This window comes from Rhinolophus sinicus, chromosome 17, assembly GCF_057876585.1.
Source record: "Rhinolophus sinicus isolate RSI-liver-muscle chromosome 17, RSI-T2T, whole genome shotgun sequence".
In the NCBI taxonomy this organism is placed as follows: Eukaryota; Metazoa; Chordata; class Mammalia; order Chiroptera; family Rhinolophidae; genus Rhinolophus; species Rhinolophus sinicus.
Genome location: NC_142517.1, coordinates 68,728,566 through 68,744,973, shown reverse-complemented (window position 1 = coordinate 68,744,973; position 16,408 = coordinate 68,728,566). Strand labels below are relative to the sequence as shown.

General features: G+C 41.4%; 1 protein-coding gene across 19 annotated transcripts in view; it reads right to left on the bottom strand.

Moving 5' to 3' along the window:
* Positions 1 to 16,408, bottom strand: part of ZBTB20 (zinc finger and BTB domain containing 20) — a 777,577-nt gene that overhangs the window by 49,197 nt on the left and 711,972 nt on the right. The window lies entirely within an intron of this gene.

The following is a 16,408-nucleotide window of genomic DNA, read 5'->3' as shown; positions in this document are numbered from 1 at the left end:
TAGCCACAGTTCTCTTTTCAGTATGGATTTAAGGTCGAAGGCAATAGTTTTTCATGTGTTCACTTTGTTTTCCACAAACTGTTCACTCATTTATGATTTTTGACACATGCCATACCCTTCCTATCTGCCTGATTCCAGTTCCCCCAAGAGACAGCTCACTGGGTCCTTCTGTCAGCTGAGGCTTCAGTGGAACTCAAAGCTGAACCACACCTTGTAATCCAAAGAGAGAAGAGACGACCAGTTTGTGATGTGATAGAAAAATGATCAGGCCCAACTCCCATCACTCTTGCCTACCTTTGGGAAGCTAAACTGCTTGGTAACAGATGTTTCGGAGATATCTATCAATCAGCTTTGATAATGGGATTTGTATTTGCATAAACAGCATCAGGGATTGTTTAGAAGATTTTCACTTGGTGGCCACTGGGTGTCCTCATTTACAAAGTAAATATGCAATATTTGGTGTAAGTCACCAGAGAGAATAAAAGACACTAGTTTTCTTTTTGGCCTTTCACATACCGAGTATAAATTTATTGCTGAACTCACAACCAGGTCACATATTAGTACTGTTTAAAAACCTTCAGGTCAAACTGTTAACGTTTATAACCAAAAGTAACTTCTACAGGTTCCAGACATGAATTTACAAGGCTGTTTCCTCAATAGAGGCGACTGTGATCCAGCTATTCGAATGAGCCCTTATTCATTTGAAAATTGGCATGGGATTTTGACTATCTGCAGAGACAGCCAGGAGAGAGGAACAGAGGTCTTAATTTATTCTTGAAAGAAAAGAGAACACCAAATATCTCCGTGGGATATTTGTCAGATTCTGTTTTCATCTCAACTTTTCTGAAAACCAATTAAAAATAATAATGAGAAAGATAAAATAAGTCCTTTACCTGGGAAACCTGAAATAATGTGAAAAATAGTACGATGAGCTAGGTCGTGTAATGATTATCAATCATTTCATATATCAAGACAAAGAATTAAGTTATTTTTTTGCGGATCAGTTATCCCACCTGTAAGATGAAGATTCTGGGGCTTTACAGGGTTGTTGTAGGACAAATAGGATAGAATATGGAGGCACATAGAGTTCCCAGGAAGAGAACTTGTACACGAGATAGCATTAAGATATTACGAGTAGTCTCACTGTGGTTGAGTCACAGTTGTGTGACTTGTCCCTGACAGCAGACAGCAGTTGAGGCCGGAGCTCATGCAGCTCACAAATATTTACTGACTCAACCACTCCCAGGCATCGAGTGTGACCCACTGCTGGGCAGTCACTTTGTGCTCCTCCAAGTGATTTTTGCACGCTTGGGGTTTTCAATGCTTCTAAATTTATATTACGTACATCTTTGAAGAGAGTCTTTCCTTGCACAGCCAAAGGGAGTTCCACCTCCCCACCTTACACACTTCTCAAACTTGAGATGAAGAACCAGTACTGAATATAGAACAATACTGGCCTTCAAATGTCATGTTTAACCAACTAGCTAACCGGGCTTTCGAAAGCAAAGCTAACTTCTTTTTCACTTGTGTATATCCACAGCGGAATTAGGATTCTCTGGCATGTCATTTTCGTATATCAGTTACCAGGATGATTCTGTGCCTTAACCAACAATGTATATAGATAATGTCAGGGGACTATAGGAAGCTCCATGAGCTATTCACTGCCTTTCAGAGATGTTCTCCGGTCTTACAGGCTTTGCTGAACAGTTTTGTCTATTTTGAAAGGACCACCCCACTCATGCCTCTAGTACAACTGCGGTAAGTCTTAATCAACTGCTTAAATCTGCAACAATGTACAATAGCCAGGTCACTTTCACCCTGAGATGCTACTGAAGGATCGCAATGTACTCAGAGGGTATGGAGGAGTGTCTCATTTCTTCTAAAGATCCTTAAATTCCTGGGATTTATAGCATTTTTTCGACCCTTTAATTAGTAGATTCATTTTTGAACTACTGTAACCCCGAAGACACATATCTGCAGAGTCCTCCTGACTGTGTTTTCCCCTAAGCCTTTTCTCCTTTCAGCTTCCTCAGTTTGCTCCTTTCATTTCACTTTTAGAACTTCTCAAGGCTCGGTGGCTGAACACCACACAGCACAGGTCTTATCTGATGAGCCGGCGCCTGGTGTGGTCTGAGACACACTGGGGTTTTTGTTCTTGAGTACAGGGCTGATGTTCTGAAACCTAGACTCCAACACAAAGGCGATCATTAGCTCGTTTTAAGTGTTTCTTTTCTTCCCTCGGGCCTCCTCCTCCCCACCCCAATACTTCCTCAGCCCTATGCACTGGCAGCAGATGGCAACCATATTCCAAAGCTGAGTATATACAAAAACGTGCCATGGAGAACAGAGTTAGCTTGAAAGTTAGCTTTCTATTCAAGTAGGGTGGCAGAGACTTCTGGTGGAGTGAACTCATCTCTCATTCATTTAATCCTCTATTCATTCAGCCAGGAGTTTGTTTTTCCTACACATCCTTCCACTGTCCAGCCAGTGGAAGGACAGTGGGCGTGAAGAACTCTCTTGAGGGCTCTTCCAGTAGGAGGGCATGAAATGTCTATTCCAAGCTCTGTTTCTCTGGGCCGGCTCTGCCCGCTGCTGGTCAGACCACGCCATCCCCATGACAGACGTCTAAGAGCACTGTGTGGGGTGGATTTTTCAAGAACTGTTTCCTTGCTCGACTGACAGTCACATGCTGTGTTGCTTAGACAAAGATTAGACCCGGGAAAAGGGCGAAACAAGGAGGAGGGTGTGGGGTGGCAGAAAACAGTGCAGGATGGTACAGTAATGGGAGGTGGGAGTGGGAAAACCTTTCCTGTTTGTTGTTTCAAGGTTTGCTGGAGCTTTTGCCTAATCATCTGTTTGAGCATCTTGAAAATAAGTATCTATTTTCATGGTATCTATCAAAAACAGGCACCAGATTATACTACAAAGTTGACCTTAACCCTGCCATATTGCTACTAGAATCAAAACATGTAGCAGTCTACAACCAACAGAAAATGATTCTGTTTTCCCAGCATAAAAACCAGAGGGTATCTGGGATGCACTTCATTTCGTAGGTCTGCTGAATGAAAAAAAAAAAAAAAATGAAAAAAACCAGGTTAAAAAAAAATCACTGCCTATACTATTACAAATGGGTGAAATGCTCACAAATGTACTTTTACTTTTGCTCAGTTCTCCCCACCTCATTCATTCATTCATTCATTCAACAAATTTTTGCTGAGCACCTACTCTGCTACGGATCCAGCAGTGAACAAAATACACAGGATTTCTGCCCTCACAAATTCTTCCACCTGGCCAAAAGAAGTATTTAATAATTTAACCATTAGAATGTTATTTGAGGAACAGGAATAATTCATTTAGCTAGTATTTCTTCTGAATCTTTCTCATATTTCGTAAAGGTCCAAACTTCTTTAATCAAGAAGTTCTGTCTTAAAGCTCTCTGTTTTTATTGTTATATTCATTCCTTTCTTGGCTACAGTGCTGACAGTTCAGATCACAACTACTACCTTTTTTTTTTTTTTTTTTTTTTTTTGGTGGGGCTGTAAGCCTGAGGATTGAGGATCTTTGCTTTTCAAGCTACATATATATTTTCTCTGTAAATATTGTACCATCTAATTTGTGTCTTTGGATTCTGCTGATTAGCCATCAACATATGATTTAAGGAATACTGCATATGAGATGCAGAAATCATGACTCAGTAAGTTATTATTTTGAAGCTCTGACTTGGGATTTATACAGACTTGCACACAATCCAGTGTAGCATTTGATCTGCAACAATTACTAAGAGACTTGTAGCTCAAGTTTTGTAGCCATGTGTCTGGGATTCTATGCTCAGCAGCAAAAGTGCTCAGGAGTTCAGAAAAGCCAATGTCTGAAATTATCTCCACGCATTACCAAAAACCACGCGGCCCCCACGGGACGGGAAAGGAAGGCTCACTAGGTACAAGGCGCCAACAAATCTTGCTGAATTTCTTAAGGTTATATATATTTTTCATCTACTGCAAACCGCTTCAGAATTAAAGGTGAGTGAGCTGGGCGGTTAGGAGCAATCCCCCTCTGCAGTGAATCACATTTACTCTCCTAACTTTACCTCAATTTGGAATTATTTCAAATACTCAGAAGCCGTCAGGCAGACTGTCTTTAACAAAGATAAAAGATGCATTTCTTTAGCTGTAAGTGCGTCTCTTTGGAAAGAGCTCTCTGATGTGGCCCAGCTGTTTGCCTATTTTAAGGACCTATGTTTTGGCCTCTTCAGATATTAGGGCTGGAAGGTGTTACAGTGAAAGACACCTAAGGGTGCATGGCAGGGGTGTGTGTGGGTTCTACAACGTCTTGTGAGGTAAGACAAGACACAAAGCCATTCTCTATAATTTGAAAATCTCTCATTGATCAGAACGCACTTGAGTACAAGAAGGAACTTAACAGGTTAGTACTACAATACAAATAATACTCTAAACCTTCCCTATACCAAAGAAGAAAACATTTAGAAAGTTTCTTTTTAACTTCTCTGAGCCACAGTTTCCTTATCTGTAAAATGGGGTGTTTTGTAAGAATGATATAATGTATTTGACACAGAGTAGAGGCTTAGTGAATATTTGTCTTCTTCCAATTTTAGGGGGGAAAAAAAAAAGGTAAGTGGAATACAAGAAGGCAAAAAGATAATGCAGAGCTTCCCTGTATACCCAGGCCTGAATCCAAGAAGGGACAGGGAAAGGAGCACCAGCTTTACCCTGAAGTGAGGAGGGAGACTGCTCCCCACACGGTCTCTTCTTCCGGCCCCGGGCTTTTGTCTCAGTCATTCTCAGCACGAAGGATGGGGCACCTGCCACAACCTCCATTTATGTTGCATCAATTTTAGTGCATGTTACTTAATAATTTAAAACAGTTAAACTATAGCTAGTGCTCGAATTCACTGAACACTGTCTGTCTGGTGCTGTTTCAGGGGCTTTACACACAGCATTCCATCTAATTCTCATAATAACCCAATGAGACAGATACTATTTTCATTCTCATTATGCATATGAGGAAATGGAAACATAGGGAGGTTAAAAAAGGCATGTAAATGCATTCAGAGGCTGAAGTTCACATTAAAAAGAGCACACAACTAGACCATGGGGGTGAGAAAACATTTTCTGAGCAACCCCTGGTCCAAATTAGTCCATTATCAACATGTTCCAGAAACAGCTTTAGAAGGCTGTTGTCATACCTGCCCCTGCTCTGCGGGTACACTGAGGGGACCAGAAAGAGCTTCGGGAATCAGTCATGAAGCCTTTGGATGCTCAGGTCGGACTTCTCCTCCTTGCGTTTTACTTTCCTGGGGAGGAGGGCAGGTTTGAAGGTGCAGATTCTGACCGGGATACGTCCTGGGGAAGTGGCCCGTTCGTTCTCTTAATTTCCTGACTCCAATCTAATGAAAGCCCGTGTACCAGAACATGGGCATGCATGTAGGTGGGCACATCTCCTTAGGAAGTTCACAGACTCTTAGAGGGAAACCCAGTCACGGTACCAGTGGAGGTTAAGGCCTCCAGGCCAAGTATTCCTTCTCTGGGGGAGGGGTACCCTCTGCCTAGCGCCTCTGCCTGTCTCACTGCCTAAGGACCCCACATCTGCTTGTGCCTCAGCACGTAATCCCCGGATTATGAGGCTGCTTCAGGAGCTCAGGATCCAATCACCCCCCTGGGAACGTAAGATCTGGAATAAAATGGAAAAGCCTCGATTTCTGAGAGTTTTCTTAAAATCTGAAAGAGCACCCAGGCCTGCCTGGAGAGACCTACAGTCTTTCCCTGGGGAAAGGATACACATCGTTTCCCCGGGGTTAACTTCCAACCGTTCAAGTTCAGAATTTGCATGTGTCTTTTCCACAGGACATGGAATTACGCTCTGTAGCTCAAGTTTATGTACACCTTTCTTCCACTATCTCTTTTATATCTAAGTACCCACTTGAGCTATGAGGCAAAGAAACAATAAGTGATTCTACAGGACAGGAAATGATTACAGCAAAAAACTAAAGGAAAAAGTTAATTTAGTTACCACTTCTTGAAATTCTTCATCTGTTCTACGTGCCACACCAAGCTTTCTTCAACATTATGCATGGCCTGGATTAATACAGCATGAAATCGTGGAATAAAACGGGTAACATGAATCTACCTAAAATCACAGGATAAATGGGTAGGAGGACATTCCTGTTTGGAGTTGGAGAAGAGGAAAACCTCCTCAAGGTCCCTTCTGATGTCAACTTTGAATTCATCCTCCCTTGTGACATGATAAAGACTCATATTCCAAATTATTCCATGTGGTTGTGTATACAACTTACAGTAGTGATTAAAAAGCCTTTTCTTATTAGTTTTACAGGTAACTCAACAGCAGAGTAAAGTAACATTTGATTTAGTTGGTTCCAGAGCGCCATCCTGAAGGAGAAATCATTGTAGATACTGTGTGTCCAGGTGACAGTGGCCTTAGGGACGTCTTTAACCATCAAAGAGAGCAATGCAGTCTAAGTAATAAACAAGTTTTAAAAAAAAATCCCACAAGTAGTGAACTTGAGGGTGTCTGGAGCAGTACATGGAACAACACATAGGTTTGTTACTAGTAACGACAGAGCCCCTGGAATCGGACCTGTCACGAAAGAAGTTCACAGAATACGCATTTTAAAAAGATTATGCTTCGAGACAACTTGCCTGAAAAATTTTTAGAAAATTCAGATGTTCAAACTATATGATACCTGTCCTCTGCCTAATGCTCAGAGATGACTGAAGATGGGCTGTGTATTTGTGAAGTCATCCAAAGGAGACAAGCAACAATTCTTTCAAAATATTAGTTCTTATTAGCTCAAAGAAAGAGAAAGCAAGGTTGGGAAGCACTATAGAAAGAACTAATAAAATAAAATTACTGATTCTTTAGGCTTGGGTAATGACTTCAAATTTCATTTACATATGTTTATCATTCCAATTGCTCTGTACAATGGGAGACCTAGTCTCGCTCACCTTGTTTGTTTAATTGCAGTCTCCCTTAACACTAGTTTTTATTCTTCAGCCTATAAATGGGCTTGGGATTCCTGAGTCATAAACATATTCATTACCTTGCTTTTGTGTTACCTGTGTATTATTTCTTTTGAAAGCATTAAGCTTCTTTGCAAAGTTCATCATGGTTGCGCTCCCACTCATCCTGCTCGATCCTGACCCCCTTCCACGGTGTTGCTGTGATGTCCCTGCCAGCCACGGAAGCTGCCAGTTCTCGGCATCTGCGGCACCCAACACCGCGGACCCTGCCTGGCCCCGAAGAGCTCTCTGCCCGACCCTGGTTTTCCTCCTATGTCTCAGACCTTCTTTTCTTTTCCTCCTTTTTTATCACTCTTTTTTACAACTCATTGTAAATATTCCCCAAGATTCCATTTTCCTTGTTTTCTGCACACAACAGTCATCTTTGAATTTACTCCCACATTCATGGCTTAAAGTATGGCCTCTTGGCCAAAGTTTTTTCTAGCCCTAATTTCAAATCTTCAAAGGTACTGTACTCCAGTATCCTATTTGTGACTCAGTGTCCGTCATCTCCACCTGGGCTACCTCTGGGATCTCTATTCAACATTGCATAAAACTGAACTGTATTCTTTCCCTCTAAACACTTCTTTATCATCTCTTTTTGCTGTCTTGGAGCTAGCTATCATTCATGATTTCCTCTCTCTTACCTAACAGTCAGCTCCCGGAGCTGTCCACCCTCATCCTTAGGCCACTGTACCTGGCTCCTACCCATTCACCCTGTCACCAGCCCTCTTCAGGTTACCAACAGTCTCAACTATTGACAAGACTTCCTGGGCTCTCTCCTCCCACCAGTCGTCACCCCCTGCCACATCCATGCATGCTCCATACCCTGGACACTAAATTAGATCTTCCCACAGCAAAGTCCCAATCATGGCAACTCCTACTTCAAACCCTTGCACAACTCTGCACCAGAATGCCATCTCCTTATACCTTCCCTAATGCCTCACCTCTAATGAAATTCTACTCATCTTTTAAGACAGCTCAAATGGAAACTCCTCTGATACACTAAACTGGATGTCACTATTAACTGGATTACAACGTATTTTATTAACTTGCTAACTTTTATCCAAGATAATGGTGAGTTGAAGACATGCACTCAATTGTAAGATTCCTGGTGGCAGGGTCTGTTTCCATCTTTGGACCTCTGCAGAACGCAGTGTAGTGCCAGGCACCTAAGACGTATTCTGCACATGCCTGCCTAGCAAGTGAATTAGTGCTCTGGTGTATCCAGGTGTAAGGGACGTATCTTTAACCACCCTGCAGGGCAGCTGTTTGTGACTGCATCTTATCTTCCCTATGGGACTCTCTGTCTGTGAGCATAGGCCTCCGGTTTATGAAGCCACATCCTGCACAATCTCTAGCCTTGGTCCTCCACGTTGGAAGCATTCAGCACAGTGACGGGATGAATAGTCCTGACTCCCTCTTTAACATAAGTTCTCTCAGAAGCAGACTCAGTAACAGGCAGCGTAGTGGTGGAGGCGGACCAGGGTTCTACTTTGGGGTCTTCCACTCACTCTGCTGGGAACCTTTTGGTATGACACTGGCCCTCTTTGGGCCTTGGTTTCCTTATCTGTATAATAATGGGCTTAGACCAGGTCACCTTTACTCTCTTTCAGCGCTGATAGAAAGTTCTGACTGGTACACAATCCTTAAGGGAGAACAAAGGATGTAGAGGTACAAAAAGAGAAAAAGAAAAAAGAAAAAAGTATTTATTCAGTTGATGAGGTAATAAGGGGATTCACTATGGCACCTGGTGTGAGGTGATTGGTGGAAGGATCTGACTTGAAGTTTCCTTAAAGCAAGGAATTCCTAGAATCTTTGTGAATGCCCTCAATCGATCCTGAATGACCCATCTCTGAGGGCAGTAATACATGTGATTTTTTTTTTTTTTAAAGTCTGGATGTGAGAAACCCTGATAGAGAGGGAGGAACACAACACTAATTCTATATAAGGAAACGTGCCACGAGTGCAGGAGGCACATATGAAACTGTCACTAGCAGCTATGGGTAAGAATTAAAGATGTATTCCAGAAAGATATGAGACAGCAAGTTAAAGAATAGAGCCCTGAAAACGAGAAGTCAGTCTTAACAATTATGTGTGGACAATACTAAGCACATTCATGCATTATTTGGAAAAGCAATGGAGCACGATGTAGCTCAGGCAATGGGCCATGGGACCAGATTCGCCAGGGATCTGGAAGGATTTCATAAGAGGACACATGGCTAGAATCTGGGGAGACTATGAGTCAGTGACAGAGGTCCAGCATGACACTTACAGGTGACTCTGTGGCTCCAGAATGAACCTTTCTCAAAAAAAAAAAAAAAAAAAAAAGTAATTCTGAAATCTTTTCACTAATAAATTATCACTAGGTCCTCATTAATGCTTTCCTATATCTCCTAACTTCATGGAAAGAAGGGCAGTTTTGCCTATTTGAAAATAAAAGGGTGTCTTGCTTTACTTATTTAGAAAGGCAATGTCTCTAAAAGGGACATACAATTCAGCCCAGCTGAATTTCAATGGCAGGCAATGTTACTTAAATACAAACTGTCCCATGATTAAAATGAGGCATAAGAAGGTCTGGGTATTGTAACTGAACTGCTCGGTTTTCTGAGAACACAATTCTCTTTTTGTGCCTCTGTGGGTTTCCTTCTATTCCTTTCACCTGGAATGCCATTCGCTGTCTCTTCTACTTGACACACACCTACTCCTGCATGATCCAGGTCTAACGTCACCTCCCCTGTGAAGCCCTTCGCCCTGCTTCAGCTACCTCCTCTGGAGCTTGGAAGCTTTCCGTGCGTCATCGAACATTTTAAGAATGCCTTTACATGTCTCCCTGTACAGGATTACAGGTTTAGGAAAGTGTTGGGGAACATTGTGAGTTCCTAAAGTGAGGGACGGCATCTTGTTTGTATATGGACCTCTGGGCCTAGCCGAGGATTTGGCACCGAGGCAGCGGCTCAATAACGTTGAATGAATGACTAAATGAAGGAATGCATGAAAGAATCAGGTAAGACTGATGAACAGAAATTACTGCATTAAGTGACTGTGGAAGACATCCAATTAAATTAGCATTGTAGGGAGGGGGCAAATTTTGTAAAAAGAGGGACAATTTTACAGAAAGAGGCAGATTGTGATATGAAACGTCAAGAACTATGATGTTTTAAAAAATGTGTCCCTCGATATACTAAGAGGAAACCCTAAGAAATTAGAGAACATAAAAAAATTAACCGACAATATGTAAGAGCTGGACCAAGCACTGAAACCTCTAATCAAAAGATTATCAAAAGTAATAAAAACAAGCTCAAAGAAATTATTAATCAATTAACTCAGAGGCAGAAAGGTGACTTTTTATAAAGGGAAAGACTATCTTTAAAGAAATGAATCCACATGTAACAAGGAAGAGGTTTAGTTAGTTAACAAAACAGCAGAAAAACAGTTTAAACTGTTAGCAATGAAAAGGTAAATACATAACTCTCTATCGGAAGTAGAATAAAGAGGAAAGCAGGACATTTTGGGGACATTGAGAGCACTTACTTATACCAAAGATGCTCACCTGTTTAACTGATATGGAATCAATTAGAAAATTAATAGGAAGCTACAGGATAATAAGTGAGGTTGCTATTCCATCCCTTTATTTCTTCTGCAAATTAGTGTGACCCCAAAATGTTTTCAGGATTGTCCAACTTGTCCTAAATTCCATAAATACACTCTTTCAGAGGATGCTTTTTTTTTTTTTTTTTTGCCATGTCTCTATTACAGTTCTTTACAGATGTACCATTTTTGTCCTTCCAAAGTCTAAGAATAACTCTTTCAGTTATCAAGACATACCAAAATCCAGTTCAACTGCTCCTATGGGATTCCAGTTAGTTTAGACACATCTGTTAAGATACATGCATTTGAATTCAAATCAAGCTTTTGTTTGATTACACATTTTGAACATTTATGGAGGTTTTTTGGGGGACAAAATGTTTTTCCTTTTTTTGGCACTCCAAACAGAGATCTTCAGTTATAAACACTGCCTTCTGAGCACCTCCAGCAAAAATCCAATCTTTTCATGTGAACAGGTGCTTTAGGAAGTTTTTGGAAGGTTTAATACTGAGTCAGCTTTCTGATTGGAACTCTCTGAACACGCAGTCAAATCTGCTAAAGAGACCTTCAAATTCGCTTGAGTAGTTTTCACTCATACAGACAAACATTCACACATACAGACAACCCGGGTGAAAGCAAATCAGAGCTCCGGAAAACTCAAGTGTCTTTCTCAAAAGTTAAATACCATACACAACCAAACTGAACGGAAGGAAGTACATAACAGGGTAGGTAATGAATAAACAGCAAGAACAGAGGTTCAGCGTCTTCGTGAGGATGTTGCCCCTAACGCTTTACCTGAGAGTTTAAAGCTACACATCCTTTCAGTCAAAACTCTACCTCACCCCAGTTTCAAATAAATGCTCAAGCATTTGAGTTTTTAAACACTACACCTTAGAGTACTGCTACCAATTCCTTGACTCACAAACTTGTTCAAACAGTTATTTTGAAACACTTCGTCCTCCAACACAAAGCGGTCACCCAGATTCCAATTGAGATGAAGGAGGAAACACTACTCTCTAAATCAGGGGTTCTTTGGCAAAACCGATTATCTTATTCGATTCCCTGCAATTTTTCTTTCCAGTTTGAATGTAAACTGAAAAGCTGTTACAGAGTAAAATAACTTTTTAAGCCGTAAGCCTGAAAAGTTACTACAGAGTAAAATCACTCCCCCATTGGGCATGCCTAGAATTCAGGGGGAAATCTGCTTTCAAGTTGTTCTTATGGCCCCGGACCAGATGCTCTAAGGTGGCCAGGAACCATTGTCTACACCCACTTAGCAGATTTCTGGCTCTTTATCAGGGACTAAGAGGTTTATTTGCAGAAATGAATCATTTCCTTCAAAATATCCTTTACCCTATTTACATGCTTGCATATTCCTTCCATTTTGTTTTCCCCCTACAGCTTTACTAAGGGAATTAATTATCTAGAAGAACAGGAACATACAGTAAGTACATCTGAGATAAGGATGAGACACAGTATGTCATCTATTAGGCCTGGCTAAGACCAGCAGCTGATGCTAAATGGGAAGGAACACGCACCAAATGTTTTTTAATCACAAAGTTAGTAATTAATTGCTCTTTAAAATACATTTTATGCTTCTTTCTGTCTGTGTACATGAAATGCACATTTATTACATGCCAAAAATTACAACATTATGGTTTAAATGTGACTGGCACGGAAGTCCGGAAATCAGAGTTAATGTTCCCACAGCAACTTTAATTCTGTCCGTGTGCACACGCAGAGCTGTAACAGCCTTCCGTTCCAGGATCCTACACATAGCTGGTTTGGGGCGGGAAGCTAACGACCCATGTCCTCAACTGTACTTACAGGAAAAAAACAAAGGATATAAGCCGTGCTCCTTTCCACATATGTGGATACAAACAATGTCCCCATGCCCGGTGTTGTGTAATCAGGGAATGAAAGAATCTGCTGTAATGCAGGCACTTAAGGGGACAGTTTCTGTTGCTGTGGGAACCTGAACTTTGCATTTCCTGACTTTAGGGTAATTAAAATGTCAGCCTTAATGTGGCATTAATGGAGTTTGCCATAAAACATCCTCTTTGTTTTGTTCTCTAAAAAAATTGCTTCAAAGTTCAAACTGAACCAAGCGTACTAAAAATTTTTATCTTGGGGACTTGGACGGGGTTTGGAGGCGGAAGCCCAGTGAAGGTGTGGATAGAGAGAGAGGGGAGAGGGGAGAGGGGAGAGGGGAGAGGGGAGAGGGGAGAGGGGAGAGGGGAGAGGGGAGAGGGGAGAGGGGAGAGGGGAGAGGGGAGAGGGGAGAGGGGAGAGGAGGGGAGAGGGGAGAGGGGAGAGGGGAGAGGGGAGAGGGGAGAGGGGAGAGGGGAGAGGAGAGAGGAGAGAGGAGAGAGGAGAGAAGAGAGAGGAGAGAGGAAAGAGAGGAGCCCACCAGTCTCCTGGAGAGTGTTCAACCCCTGCAGAGTCTTGCTACCTACAGAGCTAAAGTTAAACCCACCCACACAACAGTTTGTTAATGTGTAAAGGTTAAATTAAAAATAAATAAAAACTGTTAATACATAAGTGCATCTTGGCAAAGACACAAAAAAACGAGGCAGTCTGATGAGACCAGTGCAAAACATGGGAAGGTAAGTAAGCATGGATGTCAGCTTCCAACAAAAGAAAGACATCACAATAGGTGGATCTACAGCCAAAAGTAGGGAGGACTGCCCAAGGGGGAAGAATCATTTCTCTTTTTCCTTTAGATGAAGGCTAATTTTGGGGAAACTGAAATGGAAGAAATATGCAAGTAAAAGTTCTGGTTGCCTCTATCACCTGTATTTGCCTGTAATGTGCTACAGTTTGATAGTTGTCAAGAAAGGTTTTTCATGTGCAGAGCCTTGTCTGCTGCTCTGCTGACTTGGTTTAGTCCTGTTTTAGCACCGGAAGGGAGAGTTTGGCTCAGCTCATCCTCAGCATGTTCAGTGAGTAACTAACTGTTCAGGGGTTTTGCACCCTTGATATTCCGAAACTCATCGTAACGCCGCCCATTATCATCATCTGAGTTTGTGTACCATTAGAGTTTTAGAAATGGCGAAGAGGTGACAAGCTAGGAGGTAATGGGGGAATGAATACTGATAAAAGGAAATTGTTAGTGGGTGCACTGCAAAGCAGCACACGTCAGGAGCAATATTAATTAACCTCACCATCTCACAAAAGAAAGCCCTTCTCAACAGTATTCCTTCTTGTTTTGAATATTACTGGGATCTGTGGCCAAATTGGAAGTGGCTCAGCAGGTTGAATAGTCCGCTGAGAACTTATGGGGTCGGACTTGTCCTGTTTGTCCTAAAGTCTGGCCTGTTTCCTTCAGATGCAACAACACACTGTGGCTTACTCACCCTTACTCGTTCCTATTCCGAGCTGACTTTTCTTCTGTGGGGACATTTATACATCGGGTTTCATAACTCACTCACCAATATGAGTAGTTGCACATTTTCAAGATGCCCATTTAGAGCCAGGAATGCCATTTCTGGGCTCTGAATGGAGAACTCATGCTGCTCACTGTGAGAGCAAAGCCATAAACGTCTCTCAGCAACTGAATGAGTTAACTAACTACCCAGCAAGTCATTCATCTATCTGGGTGTCGATTTTCTCATCTGTAAATTGGGAAGAATTATAATGACTCGTAGGATATGGGCAGTAAGGTATGGTTAAGAATAGTTTTGCGAAACACATGACAAATAAAAAGGTGCCATAAAAATTCAGGCACTTGTGAAAGCTTGGAACACCACACAGCGGTGGAATGTTTCTGAAGTTAAAGAGACTAACAAGTCAAGGGCACTATTTTTAAATGTCCCAAATCTGTTAGTTCTAAACAGAGACTGAATCTTTTACCTTAATGAAATTAGGCTTTTAAATTAATCTATGGTAAGAAAGGCATTTACAAATTAAAAAAAAAAAAAGAAAGAGGAAGAAAGAAAAGAGAAAAATCCTCTTGAATGGAAGAAGAGCATCCAAAAATTTTAACAGCTTAAAATAAACCTCTTTTCTGTCTTCTTTTAAGCAGTCTCCAAAGGGACAGATTTCTCTGAATCTTTCCTAAAAACAATTTTCTTCTAAGTGTAAGTTCAAATCTGGACAAACTACAATCCGAATATATTTGGAGAAAAGCACAATCAATTTAAACAACAGGCTGGTGCAGAGAAGACTTTCACATCTTAATGGCAAAATCAAAATGACTTTTTAAACAGCTGGAGATTAGGTTTCTCCTCCCTATTTGTTCTCCTTCCAACTGCATTCAGATATCTTACTGAGCTCAGATCCACGGGCTTCTTCATGGCTGAGGACGCAATGCCATACGTGTACAGTTTCTTGTACATAGTCCATACTAATGCCAAGGCCTGGTCAGAGAATGCTGATGGTCAAGTACAATAAATGAAGCCCAGTGCTTCTTCTAGTCTGAAAAACACCTACTTTGCTGTGACAGAGATATTTCTGGCTAAGGCCATTCTATGTAATGTTCCCCATAAGGTGTGGCAGAAAGCCAGGCGCTGAAGGTCTGCATGCAGGAGCTCCAGGCCCTTCTCCACAGGAACGGGCTACCTTCCTGGTACGTAGGGCAGTGTGCACACGTGTGTTGGCACTGTGCCATGCTATTTTCCAATGCTTCCTGTAATTACTATCAGGCTGGAGACTGCCAGGCAAGAAGGGCCAAGGATGTTACTATTACAACGGTTTGCAGAAGAGTCCCTGCTCTGACCCCCAGGTTTCTCTATAGAAGCAGCGATTGTGTACAAACCACACAGGCTATAGAGATTTGGATCTTGTTACTTCTGGTTTCATTCTGACAGCTGAAGTGTGATCTCAGCCCAGCCACGAAGAGAACGATCTTCCTTTACCCCAACCCAATGCTTAGGTCTTGTCCCTTTATCTAGAGACTATTATGAGGTAGCTAGTAGGGAATGGAATCTCCCACACTTATTCACCTCGTGCCCTCTTTGTAGGGTTTTACATTTGTTTTGTAAGAGTAATAATGCTAGGATATTTAGAATCTCATTTCCTAATTAATAACTTTTGTTTTTGTGGACAGGATCAATGGAGTCCTTTTTTGAAAATGAGTCTTTTCCTGGTCATTCCTAAAGAAGAATACACCAGCTCTTTTCCTCTTGCCAGATTTCCTTTATGGAGATCAGTTTAGAATAGTTGTTGGGTATCTCAAGACTGAAAGGAGTATTCTTTTGGATTAGACCCCCAAGTTTTTCCATTCTTTTCCTTTGTCAACACACGTATTTCTCTCTGAAGTATTGAGTTACGTTTCAGAAAGAGAAAAAAAAGTCCTAAATGTGATTTATCAACTTCCCTAAAATAGAATTTAAAGAAGTGACTCCCCGTTTAGTGGGAAGACAGCAAAAATAAACAGCTATGAAGTGATTTCAATAGCGACGATCTCATTAAGCTGCCCGTTTCCAAATTTAGCCCGTAGGCAGTTTTTTTAATTAAAAAATATTTTTAACCTGAATTCTTATTGGCTACGTGAAGTCTGGGTGGCTTCTGAATTCTTGGAAGCCATTCTCTTTTCTTCTGTAAATTTATGCTATCCTTTAACCACTTCAAAATAAATTAAAAACTGGAAAGACAGAAATTCAGCCAAGCTACATGAGACTCCAATAACTAATGCAAAGCTGATTTGTGTTATGTAATTTCAAAATGGATGTTTCCTTATGTCTAACTGGCCTTCTGAGGTCCATATTTGTTTGTTCAATTAAGTCATGGTGGAAGTGTAGTTATCCAGATCTCGGGGACAAAAGAATCATTAGAAAGCAACACAA